The sequence below is a fragment of the Balaenoptera physalus genome, assembly GCF_965194825.1.
Source record: "Balaenoptera physalus genome assembly, chromosome: X".
Classification (NCBI taxonomy): domain Eukaryota; kingdom Metazoa; phylum Chordata; class Mammalia; order Artiodactyla; family Balaenopteridae; genus Balaenoptera; species Balaenoptera physalus.
Window position 1 is genome coordinate 9,301,190 of NC_138903.1, and position 17,818 is coordinate 9,319,007.

The window sequence follows — 17,818 nt, forward strand, 5'->3', positions numbered from 1 at the left end:
TGACTTCTGGCTTCATACATTTCAAACTTTATTGTTTTCCCCACTATCTACATACTTTTGTGCCACATCCCACGGGGCACGCTCATACCCCAATACAATCTGTGGTCCTGTGCTTCAAGTCATAACACAGAGTGAGTCAGCAGTGGACAGAAGGAGTCTTCATGGAAGCCATTCTTACACTAGAACAACTAGTGGTAATATACACAGAAGAGACTGATAATAAATATATTCCACCACTAATTATGGGGGTGTCAAAGTACATGTAACAGCTGGGAATTTTATATCTGTATTTTTCATTCATGAGTAAACATACCAAAAGTTAGCTATGTGTATCCCCAACTCAACTTTCCCTTAGCTAGATTCCCCAAAAGCCCACGGCCTCTCAAACACCCTGAAGAGAGGTATAATGGAGGGGATTTTGAAATGGGAAGACACAGCAGTTTTAGCCCACTGTAGTTAAATTATATTACTTCTGCAAATTTTACAAAAACACAGAACATTTGAAAACAGGGGCTCCTCCCAGCATTCTAGAACGGACCCATCCAGTGGCGGGTCCTCAGGTTTAAGCTTTATCAGCTTCAGGATGTTTCTACTTCTACATATTTCTTTTTTTGCTCTGTAAAAAGTTTGTATATGGAAACTTTCAAACATATACAGAAGTCAGGAGAATATATAATAACTCACCACGTACTCATCACTCAGTTTCAGGAACTATCAGCTCAGGAAACTTTCTTATTTTCCTCCATACCCTTACCCACTTTTCCCTCTCCTCCTCACCCTGGCTTATTACCATTTCACCTACAATTATTTCTATATATACATATATGTTTAAGTTTATATTTCTTGTGAGATTTTATGCCAATTTTATCAATGGCTATAATTAAATAAACATTTGTTTTGACTTCTGCAAGGAGAATTACCTCTATTTCTACTATTTTCGTAACACAGACTGAGTCTGTTCAACACTACTCATTTTAACATTTGCAAAAAGACGAGATGTCATTTGACCTTAAACTTACATAATGTTATGTGTCGATTATATCTCAATAAAGCTAGGGGGAAAAAAGATTGCATTTGAACTGACAATGACCTTTCCTTAACAATTGAGCTGTGAATGAACTTTGCTCCAAGAACTCCCACATGTTCCATTTTTCTTATCTTTAATAATAGTCATTAATCAATCATCATATATGCATACATACAAATACACATAGAAAGACACATGTAATTTTTCTTCCTCTATCACATTCTTCTAGCCTAAACCAGATTTTTTTTGGTCACGGGGAAAAAATCTATAAATAAGGTGTTAAAGAAATAAGAAAAATACATGAAAAGTCATCTAACATGTTAACACAGTTAAGGAAATCAATGCCACACCCCATTCCACAGATTCCATGGGCAGATTTTCCTATCACATTTTATACCATAGTTATATACAACTTCACATTATCATAAAGCATGCCTAAAATTAAAATACTTTAAAATCTCATTACTAGCATTTTAGTCAAAGTCAAAAGAAGGAATTTAAGTTGGTGCCTTTAGTTCAAGAAAAAATTTCTAAGATTTTACTATTCTCATTATTTAAAACAAAGGCTGTTGGGATACAGCACACCTTGGGGAATTTTCCTTTAGAGCCGTAAATGTACTAGCATGAGAAAAATAGTATATTAGTAGTATATTAGTACATTAAAGAGTGTTGGTACATGCCTTGGCTCTAAACTGGTCTAATATTAAAGAGTTATGATAAATTCCTTCATAATTTGAGAGATTCACCCTGGGCCGGAAGCCAAGGGTTCTGGGATTAACAAGACGAGCAGTCCCTACCCTCACAGAACTTGAGATCTACTGAAAAATACAACTACTCGAGAAGTCACAATCAAGTGTGACACTTGTTACGACAGAGGAATTACAAGGGGCTTCAGGAGGGCAGAGTAAGGGAGTTGAACCCAGGAATGGCCTGGGGAAGTGATGTGTAAGCTGAGACTTGCAGATCCTGCTTGGTGCAGTTTTATTTTATTCAGAGTTTGGATCTATGCAGAGTGGAACAGAGATTGGAGAAGACAATATGGGGGCAGAGAGAACAGGTAGAAGACCACTGACATTGACATGGACAAGAGAAGATGGTATCCTGAACCAGGGCAATGGCAAGGAAAACGGGCAGACGTAGACAGATTCATGAGCTATTTCAGAGCTAACATCCATGGAGTTTAGTGATGAGTTAGTATGAGTGGTAAGAAAACAGGGAGAATTGGGAATGTAGCTGAGAATGGAAGGTGATGGTTTTTGTTTTGTGAAGTCGGACAAGTTGAGCTCTTTGGCTTCAAGATTTCTATTTTAGTTGATTCTCCAGAGACAGACACAAACATCTCAAATTAGAGCTTGGCCTTGTGATTCACGAAATTTTTAAGAATGTGCATGCGTGGTGTAATCACTGCTATAATTTAACGGGGCTGCTTTGTGCCCTAAAGCTGAGAAGCAAGCATACCTTTGTGTGTTCGGAATGTTAATTGAATTACCTCCGACTTTAGTTTATGTTCCTTAAGTACAAGCTCTTAAGTCAGGCAAAAGGGATCACAGTTATGTAGTACCATACTTAACTATCCTTTTTATAAGCAAGGATTTTTACACCGAAAATAAACAGAGGCATACAGACATAAACCCATAAATTATGTGGGCAAGTACTTTAAAGGAACATGTATTTGCACGAGGACCAAGAGAGCTTTCCTAAAAGGGACTAGGTCCTGGGAATTCTCTCTAAAAGTGATTTATTTCTGTCAACATTCTTCTTCAGTTTAAACATACGCATTCACATATATTTAAATTTCTCCAGACATCTGACTTTAAAGCTTTACTTCTGATGTTCTGAATAAATACCTTTAGCAAAGAAGCAATAAAGTAAGTTAAGGCAGCTTTTCTTTTTGAATCTACCTTTCTTGTACAGATCTTCCTCTAAACACCTCAAGATTATTTGATAATATTTCTTCAGAGATGGTTCTGTATATATATATGTATAATATATACATAATACATATCATACACACGTATGTTACAAACTATTGAAATGTTTTTTATTGCTTTGAATTTTTTTTCTTACAGAAGAGTTCTCAGCTTTCTGGCAACACAGATTTCAAACTTTATTAATGTATTTATATAATCACTTTCAACAAGCATTTATTAAACATCTACTCTGTATAGATGGATGTGCTGGTGTGTGTCAATGCATATTATTACCATAATAAGTCAACTGTCAAAAAACAACTAATAAGTAATAATGTTAAAAAAAATTCACAGCCACAGGTAAAAACAGACATATGCAACAATTTTCTACCTTTCTAGTTTATTAAGGGACAAGTGAGAATGAAACAAACTTTTATAAAGCTTGGTCCCTGGTGTATGGTAACAGGAATTGTCCGTTCTCCAGCCTTGATAACCCATTCGCCATAGAATCCGGACAATCACCTTCAATAGAAGGATACTGCACATGGCCAATGAATGGCACAGGTCAAGTTATTTCACATTCAAGGTTATTACTCAGTGCCCAGAAAGTCTTCACATTATTTCTCTTTCCTGTAAAATAATCTTTAGTTCCCAGGAGGAGGTCATTTTGCATTAAATGATGAAACTGCACTTTTGAGTTCTGTATCCTCTTAGAGTGTATCATATTAGTACATTATCCGTAATAGAAAAATCTCATCCGTTAGTTTAATGCAAAGCTTTACTTTCCCCTCACTTATAACTTACAGAAAGACATGTTGAACAAGTTAGTTATGTCAATACATGTCTGTTAAGCCCATGAGCTGAATTCCAAAAGGACTGGAGGAATTTTTTTAAATGCTCTGCTTACACTGCTGCTACGTTAACATCGCTGACCCAATTAGAAACATACATGGACAGTTCTGTATCTGTAACATTCTGTATGATTTAAATGACAAGGTACCTTAAAATGGAGCCAACATGTGTGTTTTGATGTTCCAGAAGAGATTCTCTCTGGCAGAGGGAATGTGATTCTTCAGCTAATTAGAGAGTGATCTCTCTTTAATTCTGGAGTTGGAGATCCCCAGCATAAGAAAGAGAATGGGCGCAAAAGTTACCCAGAACAGAGTGAATTTTTGTATCGTTCCTCAGGCCTTGAGGTACCAGGGAATTTTGCTGGTGTGAAGACGGGTACATCCAAAGAAAAATCGCTCCAAGGAGTTGCTGACTTGCCCTGGGTAGCCCACCACACGCCCAACGGCTGCCCCTGAGATGACCATGCCTTGGCTCTCCCTTTGCTATGTAATGAAACATCATGGACAGACTCTCTTCCCTGGTTCCTGCTCCATCACTGCCTTTACTCAGCCCCAAACCTTTTGGCTCTACTTCCTGCCTCTCCCTGCCAGTCCCATACTTGATCTTTGGACAGATTTGGACACATGGATATTTGGCACCTTGTCTGAATATGGTTTGAACTCACTCTCTGGCACCCACGTCTCTGGCTATCCCTCGGTCCGAACTCCTGTGTCCAGTGCCTCCACTAGACTCAATCCTGCCCAACAAGAGCAAAGCAAACAGTCTGAATTGTCCTAAAAGTACTGCATCAGTCAATCGGGATAGGCTTAGTGACGCTTATGTAACAAACAGCTCCAAATTCTCCATCGTCCAAAGCAGAGTTTATGTTTGGCTTATTCTACACATCCATCGTGGCCCAGCTATGATTCTGCTCCAAGATACCTTCGCTCAGAGGCTCCTCTACTTGGAACATCCCTGGTCCCCATGGCTAGGGGAAGAAAGCACGATGCAGTGCAAATGAGCTCTTAAAGACTTGTCCAGGGCTTCCCTGGTGGCCCTGCGCTTCCCTGGTGGCGCAGTGGTTGAGAATCTGCCTGCCTGCCTGCCTGCCAGGGGACAGGGGTTCGAGCCCTGGTCTGGGAAGATCCCACATGCCGCGGAGCAACTGGGCCCGTGAGCCACAACTACTGAGCCTGCGTGTCTGGAGCCTGTGCTCCGCAACAAGAGAGGCCGCGATAGTGAGAGGCCCGCGCACCGCGATGAAGAGTGGCCCCCGCTTGCCGCAACTAGAGAAAGCCCTCGCACAGAAACGAAGACCCAACACAGCCAAAAATAAAAAAAATAAAAAAAATAAAAAGCCTACCTGATTAAAAAAAAAAAAAAAAAAAAGACTTGTCCAGAAGCAATACATTCCCAGCCACATTTCATTGGCCAATGCAAGTTATGTAGCCCTGCCTCATGTCAAGGGGGCACAAAGGTACAATCCCACCCAACGGCAGAAGAACCAAAGATATTGCTGAATAATATTAACTATTACCACAGGCATCAATTTTGAAGCCACAGTTTTCTGATCTCTTTGTTCATGGAATTGGAATATGGATTCAGTGTTGGTTGGCTCTATCTGTTAACTCTTAGTAATCCCTAGAGAAAGTTTGATTTAAGGTTTAATTAAGATACAAAAGGGATTGGCTGAGAGGAAGTAAGTCCTTGATAAAAAAAAAACTTCCAATGCTGTAACTACTAACTGTCATTACTCCCAATATATTAATAACAGTTAGGGTTTCATTTATCAGGCATTTGCTATATGCCTCTAAGCTCTTTACATATATTAATTTGTTTAATCCTCCAGCAACACCATGATGCAAGTACTCTTTTTATTCCCATTTTATAGACAAGGAAACTTGACACAGTGATGTTTAGTAACGTGCTCAGGGTCAACAGCTATCATGGTTTACTGGATGTTATTTTAATCTTTAAAATATTAACATAAAAGTGTAATATAGTTTGGCTCTTCTACTGTACTAACTCCAGGGTTTCCACACTGGGTTACTATAAGCCTCCTGGCCCATGATTTCTAAAGCAATGTCCCACTCTTTAGGCTTTAATCCAGAGAACATTTCTGGCACATCACAGCAAAGAATGGAGTAGGGGGGAAAGTGCAGGACTTCTGATTCTGGCTAGAATGTACAAAGTCTTAAGAGAGCATCATTCTTACCCCAACCACCAAAATAAGCCTGATAAGCTACAAAATCAAAGTTTTATAAACTCTATCTAAGAGTGGGGTATGCAAAGAACCCGAAATGAACAAATTTCCAGAAAACAATGAGCCTGTCCTAGGTGAGAAGAGAGCCATAAGTGTTCTCACTCAGAGCAGAAAGATGAGTGGAGAAGAACTTCACATGGAAAGGATAAGGCGAAAGAAGCCAAGATTGCAGTGAAAGTTCAATGGTCACATGTGTTCTGGCAGGACAGAGGACAACATCAAGGGTTCAGCCACAGAGCGAGTCTATGCTGACCCATCAAATCATTCCCACGGCTTGTCACCAAGTTCTCAGGGGTATTGTGCCAAAGGCTGGGACAGGACAGAAGACGGATTTCTCCGTGAGAAGAATAGGGCCTTTCCCAAGTGCACGGCAGCCATCTCCCATCTCTAAAAGCAGAACGGAGAAAACTGCATCAGTGGCCCTCCAGGCTCTGAGGTACCAGAGGCATCGGGCTTCTCAGTTGAGAGAAATCCATCTATGACACTCCTACAAGTCAGCAATAAGAAAATAGTAAGAATGGACAAGTTACCAAGGAAATGCAAATTAAACCCAAATTTAAGAGACAGACATCAAATACCGGTGAGGATACGGAGCAACTAGAATTCTCATACATTTCTGGTCAGAGTTGAAAATAGTACAACCACTTTGGAGAACTGTTTGGCAGTTTCTAACAGTTAAACACATATCTGTCCTAAGAACCAGCATTCCACTCCTTGGTAATTATCTAAGATGAATAAAAATACACGTCCAAAAATAGATTTGTTTACCAATGACCAAAGCAGTCTTACTGATGAGCTCAAAACTGGAGACTACCTATGCTATGTGTTCATCAACATGTAAGTAGATAAAATTTTGTATGTTCACACAATACAATACTACTCAGCAATCAATCAACGATGCGAATTACCAATACAATCAAAAACATAGATGATTCTCAGAAACATTATGCTGAGTGAAAGAAGCCAAGCATGAGAGTACACATGTATGTATCCATTTATATGAAGTTCTAGAACAGGCAAAATAATGCATGGTGATGAAACCCAAGACAGTAGTTGAATTAACCAGAAAGGGGCACAAGAGAGCTTCTGGCATAGTGGAAATGTTTTGTTTTTTGGCTTCGGATGGTTAATACATGCAGTTGTCAAAATTTAATCGAAATGAACTTTTGTGCAATTTACTATAGCTTAATTATACCTCGCTTTTAAAATGTACAAGGTTAAATATCATTCTTTCATTATACTGTAATGAGTCAGCTCCAAACTGAGTCCATGATACAAGAATAAAAGCCAGGTCCTGTAGGCCACCCAAGGTCAATATAAAACAATCACAGCACTTCTTATTCAGAGCATTTAACAGTCGGGTGCAGACACGACGGGACTTGCTATAAAAAAGGCACAACCCCACACCTCATGAGTGATCCTATCCTTTCATCTGTTTCTATCCAGTGTTATCTCATGCTGATTCACCCAAAACCTGCTGATGTGTCACTGCATAATCTCTCAGTGTCAGCCTTTAATTGTTCAAGGTCAGCCCTTAAAGCACTGGGGATTCCCACTCTAACCACACAGAGCTTATCAACGTGTGGCTTGCTAGAGCTCTACCATTAACTGCTTGATTATTTTGTTATTGCCATTTCTGATCTTAACTTCTCCATACAAGCCTGTGCAAACACTTTCCTGTGAGGCTCCTTCGACACGCTCAGAAACAACTACTCCTATAGAGAAGAAAAGTGGTATTAGGCAGTAGGGTGACTGTAGGTGAAAAACCACACATCTTGTCTTAATACTTCCTAAAACGGCACTTCTCACACTTTAATGTGCAGAGGAATCACCAAGGAATATTGTTAAAATGACGATTCTGATTCAGCAGGTCTGGAGTGAAGCTCCCAGGTTACGGGGTGTTGCTGGTCCACGGACCACAGTTTGAGTTGTAAGGACCAAGTTTTCTTTTCTCTAGGATTAAGTTCTCTGTTTCTCGAAGGTGCCTCTCTCCACGTGTGAATTCTCAGTCCAGGCTTCAACATTTGACTGCTTCAGGTTCAAACATGCAAGCTAGGGTCCCAGCAGTGGACCAAGGATAGCTTTTGGAATTCAAAATCAACATTCTGGAAAGGCATTTTAATTTTCATGTATTAACTCAAAATTAATATCAATACATCTCCTCTGATGTATTCCCACCATCCATCTGTAGGACTTCCCTTGACCAGCAGCTTCCACAGAGTAGGCAGACCTTCCAGAATCATCTGGGACTAGAGCCATGGACCATATGCAGGAGCTACACCAAAACTTCAGCTCACACTGGTTAGCAGGAGCACGCTGCCTGACAGCCAAGGAGGGAAGGAGGGACGCAGGTCAGTAATTCCTCTCTGGAATGGGTCAGAGCCTGCTTCCATAACCAAGTGGGGAAACAGCTTCCTTCCCCAACGACTCTGCTGAGTACAGTGTTTCTCCTCAGAGGGATACAAAGGAACACAGATTTCGCCTCAAAGTGATCTTCTGGTAATAGCATTACAAGAGATGGTACGATTATAATGACAGTATGATACTTGGCATCCAAGTCTTAAATCTTTCCAAAAATATTTAAGATATTATCTCTACACAAGAATTCCAGACCTCCTCTTTTATTTTTTTTAGAGAAATACACTTGGGTCATCGAATCTAAATAATTCAGAATATTCATAAATCCCCCAACCATTTTACTTAAGCATTTGATTTATCATTCAGAACAAAACTTTACATGTAAAACAAGAAATACTAATGCTTAATGTAGTATGATATACAAGAGTTATTGCAATTGATCAGGTTTAATTGGATTAGTGGTAGGACTTCACTGGTGGCACAGTGGTTAAGAATCTGCCTGCCAATGCAGGGGACACAGGTTCGATTCCTGGTCCGGGAAGATCCCACATGCTGCGGAGCAGCTAAGCCCGTGCACCACAACTACTGAGCCTGTGTGCCACAGCTACTGAAGCCCGTGCGCCTACAGCCCGTGCTCCGCAACAAGAGAAGCCACCGCAATGAGAAGCCCGCGCACTGCAACGAAGAGTAGCTCCCGCTCGCTGCAACTAGAGAAAGCCCGCGCACAGCAATGAAGACCCAACACGGCCAAAAGTAAATAATAAATTAATTAATTTAAAAAATTGGATTAGTGGCATTAGTTCTTGAGCACACAAATACTTTGTCAAAGAAACACAAACAACTAAAACGTATGTGCACACAACATAGCAGCAAAAGAAGTCTTCAATCTGCCCATAGTTTTGCAAGTTTAAGAAGATGAGCCCATCATAATGCGATGAAAGTTTAGGAGTTCTAAATTTTGCATAACAAGCTTAAAAATGTATACATAAACCCTAAATGGAGGCATCCAGTTAAGTGCTGCCTCTGACGTTCAGGAATCCACCTATATACAGAAATCTGTGGATTTATTAAGAAACAAACACTGGAGGAGTTCAGCTGGGATTCCCGGTACTCAGCAAGACAACTACATAAGCATATACCAACAGTCAACTATTTTATTTTCATTGCTTGCCTTCCCTTCTTAAAGTCTTCCTCTGCCATCGTAGGACATTTTATGACAGTGGTTCAAGGTTGTGGGAGTCTTTATTCCTAAAAAGTAATTCTGCATAACTCAACATTGCAATACTAAAGCACTCACCTAGCATTGGCCCAATACTTTGGTAGCAATTATAAAATGGATACTATCAGTCAAGCCTAGTTTTCCTAACATGGCTTTAGCTGAAGCATCCGGATTTCTCTCCACGCGCAAAATGAGGAGTGATAAAATCTGCAGCTGATCAGATATCTGAGGATAATCAGAGGTAAATTGAATTATTACAGAAAAGCCCTGGGTTCTTCTGCAACATAGTATAATCACCCCACCACCACCACTGCACTACAATCACCACTGGCACCCTTATCACTATATCATTACAATTAGCATCACCATTACTGCCACCATCATATACTAGTGATGGTACAGAAAACTGTACAAGCCTTATTGAAAATAATTTTGGCGGTAACTATTAAATCTTAAAAATGCATATCCCACTTGCATCCTGTAAAAATACATATGCAAAAAAAAGCATGGAAAAACTTATAAAAATGTCAATTCTCACCAATAAAATTCCAAAGTCCCAACAGGATTATTTTTAGGCAAATTGACAAAGGGACTCTAAAATTTACCTAGAAACATTGCTTGAAACAAGGAAAAGTTACAAATGCCCTAAGTAATTTCAAAGACAAATTTATTTACCAAATGTTTATCAAGTGGTTATTACGTGCCAGGTACTGTTTTAGCCAAAGGGATGACTAAATAAAATCTTGGTATGTTCCTACTACAGAACACTGGGTTCATGTAATAAGAATAAAAGACACCTAATCAACTAATGTGGAAAAATCTACAAGACATATTGTGAAGTTAAAAAAATCATGGCACAATATATGCAGTATAAGGCTGTTTCCTAAAAATCATCTCGATCTGAGCATGTAAAAATATAACTGCATAGAAAATAATCTAGGAAGATATCTACTAATAGGGGATGGATGATTACTTCTGGAGAGGAAAGTGGGATTGAGTCATGGACAAATTTGGCTTTGTGTAATATTTGAATTCTTAAAAGAAGAATGTGTTTATTGCACGCATACCTAAAATCTTCCAGGCTACCTGAAAAATACTGATGAAGTATTACTTGTCACAATCTAGTCTAGAATAAACTGTACGTAATAGAATGTTTTCAAATACCCTTGCTGTTGGCCATTTTTCTAGGAATTCAAATTCCGTAGGCTAATAACGGCAGACAAAGTTTATTTTTGTTTAAAGAGAAGGCAGGAAGGCAGGTGGTAAGAGAGAGAACATACCAGGATGGTGCTAACCATCAGTTAAATGTAGATTCTAATCCCTATTCTAGTACCTGACAAACACATATGTTCTCAGAATGTATGCTTTCAATAACAAGTAACATGATATCTAACAAAAAGTGGCTTAAACAATAGGGATTTCTTCACTCACACAACCAGAAATCTAGAAACGGAACCATGCCAAGGAGGACAACTGCAATAGTTCTCCCTTGGCTTTTACCTCATAGTTGCAACATGGCTGCTGCAGCTCCAACAAAACACCACATCCTTACAAGACAGCAGTCCAATGTAAGAAGGAATGAGGTCTTTAAAATATGCAGATCTCTACTTTATTAGGGAGGATAGCTTTTCACAGCAGTCCCCACAATTTCCCCTTACATTTAATTGGCCAGAACCAGGTCACATGGCTACCCTCAAATGAATCACTGGGAAAGAGAATAATGTTTGACTTAAGCCCAAACATATTTCATATCCCGAGACTGAGCCCTCCTTCCCTGAGCACATAACTACCTGCTACCTGCAGTAATTCTGGGTTCCTCTGTTAACAAAAGAATAAAAAAGAAATCACCACTGAACAGCGAATGAACTGCTACAATAAGTGATTAAAGATTCAGTTTGGTCATCTGTAAATTGATCCAGATGACCTATTCTCATAATTGTCTGGTACGCTAAATGAGATAGTATATGGTGAACACTTGGCTTATACTAGCTGCTTGATAAATGTCAGTTTTCTTCCTCAACCCCTTCCCCATCAGTAATTATTAGCATTATTTCCATACGGAGCCTTTTAAAAGATAGACATCAAGAAAACTAGAAGGTGAAGTATCTAGATATAGTTCTCCATTCCTTGCATTTAGGTAGCTCTATGTACAAAATATATTTATATTCTGCAACCAGAAATGTCACTACCTGTCTGAGGACTGTTACCTAAAATGCCAAATTAGTTTCTGCAAAGAGTCCTGTAGCAGCACAACTAAGTGATAGAAGCCATTAGAGGAGATATACCATCAGGGAAAGATTTTTTCAATATTAGTTTCAAGTTTATGTCTTGAAGAAAAAAGGGATCCATATAAGTGTTAATTGGACACTATAACCTCATGTGGCAGAAGGGACGAGGGAGCTAGGTCTCTGGGGTCTCTTTTATAAGGGCACTAATCCCAGACTCCCATTCCTCTCTTCACAACTCAGGATGACACATTTACTTTCTCATGAAAAACATTTCCCTGCAAACTTCAAAACAGTAACACCCAAAGTCCTTTGCACATGATGATGATTTAAAATTATTCCACTATAAACAATTTGATGACAAATTTGGCATGTTGATTTTAGCCACAGCAGGAAGGGGAAGAGTAAAAGGGCTCAGAGTTGGGCTTCTCTCCATCCAAGTAGACAGATTTACCTCGAGCAGTAGTTCTCAAACTTGAGTGTGTGTCTGAATCACCTGGAGGACTAGTTAAATCACAGATTCTGGGGTCCTGCCTTCAGTAGGTCTAAGGTGGATTCCAAGAACGTATAGTTCTAACAAACTCCCAAGTGATGTTGATAATGTTATTCAGGACCACTCTTGGAGAGCCACTGCCCCCGAGTGATGCAGGAGCCATGAGCATAAGTGATGGCATCAGTCTCTCCCTGAATCCTCACCTGTGAACTCAGGCTCAACCCCAGACAAACAACAATGGGGAGAAGAGCTGTGAAATGTATGACATTTTTGAATAATTTCAAATTATTTCCAGGCTGCAGAACTTGAGACTGGAAGACTTCATTTTGGGGTAGACCTTCAAGTAAGCTTGAAAGGAGAAGAAAAAGGCCACCTATCAAAGTAAGCCAGTTTCTTACTATCTCACCTGCTAACTTTCCAACAAAGAGAGAACAAAGTTACACTCAAATTCTAAATGCTTTCAAGGGTTTGCAAGTATTTCAAGTAAATTATCCTGCCTTTCTTTTAGGCCTCAAGAATTTAGGGCTTTTTGCATCTCTGCCATCACAAAAATCTGAGATTGGCTTGGGCTCCATCACAAAATCCAAGAGCGTGGCCCAGACAAACTGGCTAGATGAGCTTGCTGTCAACTGCTTAGCCAACAAAGGACCGAAGAACTGGATTAGAAAAAATTTTTTCTGTCATTTGAGGCAACAGATTTTTCCAAACAATATTTTAATTTGCATACCAAGCCAAATTCCCTCTCGGAGGAGGGATAGAGCACATTCCATTGTGTAAGATAATACTCATTCCCACACGGTGATGTCAGGGCTCAGCGAGCAATGCTCTTTCTGAGATCCTTTTCCTTGCCATTAAGGTTCCTATTATAAAATTTTAACCACTTCAGAATCGAGCAAGATGTTGCAAATCTTTCTGTTAGCGTTTTGGCAAAAGCGAAAGAGACAAGGCTGTCACCAACTGCCTCATGCACAATTATTTAATGACTTTTCCCTCATGGTATGAATAGGATTTCTGAAATCTATCTTCACCTCCCAGGACTTTCTTCTCATAGGAATACTGATTTGGGTAGTTTATTTCTGCCAGCTTTTGACGTTCAGGGAGCAGTCTGATTGTTTGCTAAAATGATAGGAGGCCTTTCAGGGCTCTAAGACTAAATCCTGGTAGGAATTTTGAGGTTAATGGGAAACACACTGGGCATTTTGCTAGTTAGGGGAATACTAGGGCACAGGGAAGATTAAGGACAAAATGCTCTCTAACACATAAATGAAATAAAATGGCATGAAGAAGTATAGCACAGCAGGGAGATTTTGGCAAGAGCCTGTTCTTATGATTACTTGAAGAAACACCAAGTTAAAAAAAAAAAAACCACAATACTTTATCTACTAACTATGTAGCTATCTTTTCTATCTATCTGCATACATATCCCATAATTTTAAGATTAAAGAAAAAATTGGATTTCCATTTGAACTCCAACCATGTGCTACTTTTTAATTGTGAAAAGCTTGAAAAAAAATATAGAACAGTGAAGAAAATACAGTACCAACCAGCCTGAAATAACGGTCATTCACTTTTAGTCAATTTAACAAAGCTAATTTTAAAATGAAAAAAGGAGAAGAGGAACAATTGAAATCCCCTTGACTTTTTTCCTTGTCCTATTTGCCTCTCACTATTGAATTTGTTGGGAGCCCTTCCAGGACATGGGTCTGTACTTTTATTTTATCTACATAAAATAAAAATATATATTCCAAACATATTGGAATTTATTATATATTCCAAAAATATATTCCAAAAATAATAAAAAATATATATATTCCAAAACAATGCTGAATATAGTTTTGTATGTTTTCTATTATCTACATAAACGCTACCAATACAGTACGTATGATGCTGAAACTTGTTTGTTTGTTTTTTTCAGTGTTATACATCCGAGCCTATAGATGGAGGTCATCTTTAACAGCAGCACCTCATTCCTTTCTGTAAGTACACTACAGTTTGTCTTTTAGCCAGCCAATAAAAGCTTCCACTATTGTTGGAAATGGTGTTGTCCATTTGACAATTACAAACAATGCTACAAGGAAGAGTCTTCTCCGTGTTTCCAGAGGCTAGAGTGGAAGAGTTTTTCTTGCGACCCCATCGAGGGCAGAGTGTTGGAATGTCTGCACGCTTTCAGCCATGTTAGATACCATCAAAATGCTCTCCCAACGGGTGACCGTAATTAGTATTCCAATCAGAAGCACTGACAGTTTCTGTCTTCCCTCATTCTGGCCAAAACCCCAACTAGGTCATTCTTCAGTTATTCCACTCATCCAAGGATCCCTGATCAGCAGCCAAGGTGAGTTTTTGGCCCACAGCTGGAAGGAGACGACCGTGGGCACCTCTTACACCTCTACCCAACAGCATCCCGCATTTCTAGAAACAGAGCCTCTCTTTTCTACAGAGAACTGTCCTCCCACCCAGTGGGTTGTTGGTCACAGTCACGAAGGAGCTTCTCCCTAGGTATAATGACCCATCCAGGGGTGGAGAACAGAATATGAACAACCAGAATTTCTCTTTAGTGGTTAATATGGGCTCTGAGAGAAAAATCTCAAGCTTACTTGATATTTTAAAGAACTTGAGGAGTACAGAATAAACTGTCTTTATCTGCCTGAGGATAAGGGAACAAAGAGGAAAGAGGAATCAAGATTAGACAGATAGAAATTCCACTCCTAGGTATAGATCCAAAAGAACTGAAAACAGGGACTCGAACAGGTATTTCTATACCGATGTTTGTTTTAGCATTATTCACAATAGCCAAAATATGGAAATGCATGTCCATCAACAGATGAGTGAATAAACAAAATATGGTATATCATACAATGGAATATTACTCAGCCATAAAAAATACAGTACTGATACCTGCTATAACATGGATGAACCTTGAAAACTTTATGCTATGTAAAATAAGCCAGACACAAAAGGACAAATATTGTTATGATTTCACTGATATGAAATATCTAGAATCGGTAAAAACAGAAAGTAAATTAGAGGTTACCAGGAGCAGGGGGGAGAGGGGAATGGGGAGTTACTGCTTCATGATTACAGAGATTGTTTAGGGTGATGGAAAAGATTTGGAAACAAATCGTGGTGATCTTTGTACAACATTGTTAAGGTAGTTAACGCCATTGAATTACACACTTTAAAATGGTTAAGATGGCATATTGTATGTTACATGTATTTCATCACAAAAAAATTTTAAGAACTACAAGACCTTTGAGAATGAAAAAAAAGATTAGACATATAGACAGACAAAAAGACACACATATATATCTCCCAATGACATCGTTAGGTTCCCTGGCTCCTGCCATGCCTGAAATCAGAACTAATTATTTTATCTCTTAGTTACATAAATCAGTATATTCTATTTTTTTCTTTGTCTAGTTTGAATTGGTTTTCCGTCACTAGGAACTGAAATAATCCTAGATCAGGTATAACAGTGTATGGTCAGAAAGGAACAAAGTATTATCTTCAAATCCACTTAGGTTCTAAACATTTTATTTAAACCTCTGCTGTTTGCAGGCAATCATTCCTCTTATTCTAATTGAGGGTTTGTTTTGTTTTGTTTTGTTTTTTGCGGGCTATTAGAGGAGCTGGTAATAGCTTGAATAAACATGGCAATTCCATAATTTCACTTCACTGCTTGATACAAGGTCTATCCCAACCCAATTTTTTCCAGATACATTTCTCCTCTGGTTAATGTGCTATGGAGAAACGAATGACATGCTGAAGAGGATACCAAGGAAAAAAAGAGTCCACAACAGTGAGAAGATGGACATTAAAAAATGATTCTTTACTGCCAAACAGAAATGATCCAAGACCCTAAGGCAAAGATAATTCTCACATTTTAAGCAATCATATTGACCTGGAGAGTGGGTGTTCCCTTTTCAGAGTCACCACCCCTTCTTGGAGGAAGCAGGAGTTCCCTCCTTTTTTGTAAAGGCAACTAAGGATTCTTGCCTTGATTTCACCTGCTCTTCAGTAAGCAGGACCAAGGAAACTGACCAATCCTCAGTGGCAAAGAAGAAGGGGAGGAGGAAAAAGAGAACTGCTTCCCCTTGGTTTATCACTTTAATTTGATATTTCTAGCTTCACAAAAATTTAGCAACAGACAACATAAATGTAGCAATATAAAAATAACAGGAGATGTGCAAAACTAGATAGGTAATTTTAGACCTTAATAAATTCATGGGAACAATTATACTTTGAATCCAACAGTTTCCCCTCTCTCAGAAATTACACATACAGCAAACCTGGCTAACCTGACTGTAATCCTGCTCCTACTATGATTTTAAATGAAGCAAAAAGTAAAATAAATCCACTTGCAAAGAGACAAGCTGTAAGATTAAAAGTATTATTTTTTGTAGAATTTCTTAAGGACTTAAACATGTGAGGTGTACAACAAAATTGTCTAAGACTCCAAAATAAGTAATAACTGTGATAAAAATCCTAGATATACAACAGTCTTCGGAACGAACAAGAAAGGGAGAAGAGGTTTGCTTGTGCAGAGTAGGGGAAGGGAAAGCACATCAACAGTAAACTGGCAGACCCTAGAGACTGCAATAGGCAAAATCCAAGTATCAGTAAGAGGGTAGATTGCTTTATAAGTGTTTTCACAGTGGCCAAGCACTAAAAATGCAAATTCAAACGGAAATTAGGCAAATATACCTAGTATCTGTTCAACATGAAAAGAAAACCACAAAGATAGGAAAGGAATACTACAGCATATGGAAGTTTTTTCCTCCCATGGTTCTTTTCTTCTTCTTCTTCTTTTTTTTTCTTCTTTTTTTGGCTCTGAAAAAGCTCCATAAAGACTGGAAGGAGGGGAGAGCAAAGGAACCAGGGAAACTCCTTTAGAAAAACAAACAGGGTTTCCAAATTTCATTTATGCTGCCCTTCATCCAGTTTAGTCTGTTTCTTTCTCCTCTAAATGCTGACGTGGGTGCTTTTTCTGCCTGGTATTCATAAGCAAGACATTTTTAAAATATGTAGCTTCATACCAGTAATGGGGTGGGGTGGGACACCACACAAAGGAGCTTGCCTTCCAAGTATTAACACAAAGAACTGCTTCTTGAAATATGTAACATTTCCAACTCTGGGAAGGCACTGCTGGCTAAGGAAGCAACACAAAAGGACTACAATGTATAGTCCATATCTCATTATAATACAATCAAAAATATGAGCTGCTATTTCCACTTCTGACTCCATGTGAGTTTTCAGTCTGTTTCTCATTCATGGAGGTTCAGTTGAATGAATAATGCCATAGTTAGAGGGAAAAATTATTTGGCAGAAAGGAGGGACAAGGAGGGGACAGGAGAAATAATTGACATGGCAAGTCATCTGATATTACCAGTTAAACTCCAGAATTGGGGTTTTGAGGATAATTCCAAACAAAATCCCAGACATTGGTTTGGAAACCGTTTCTCTAATCTGTGCTCTACTCTTGTGGCATTCCAATG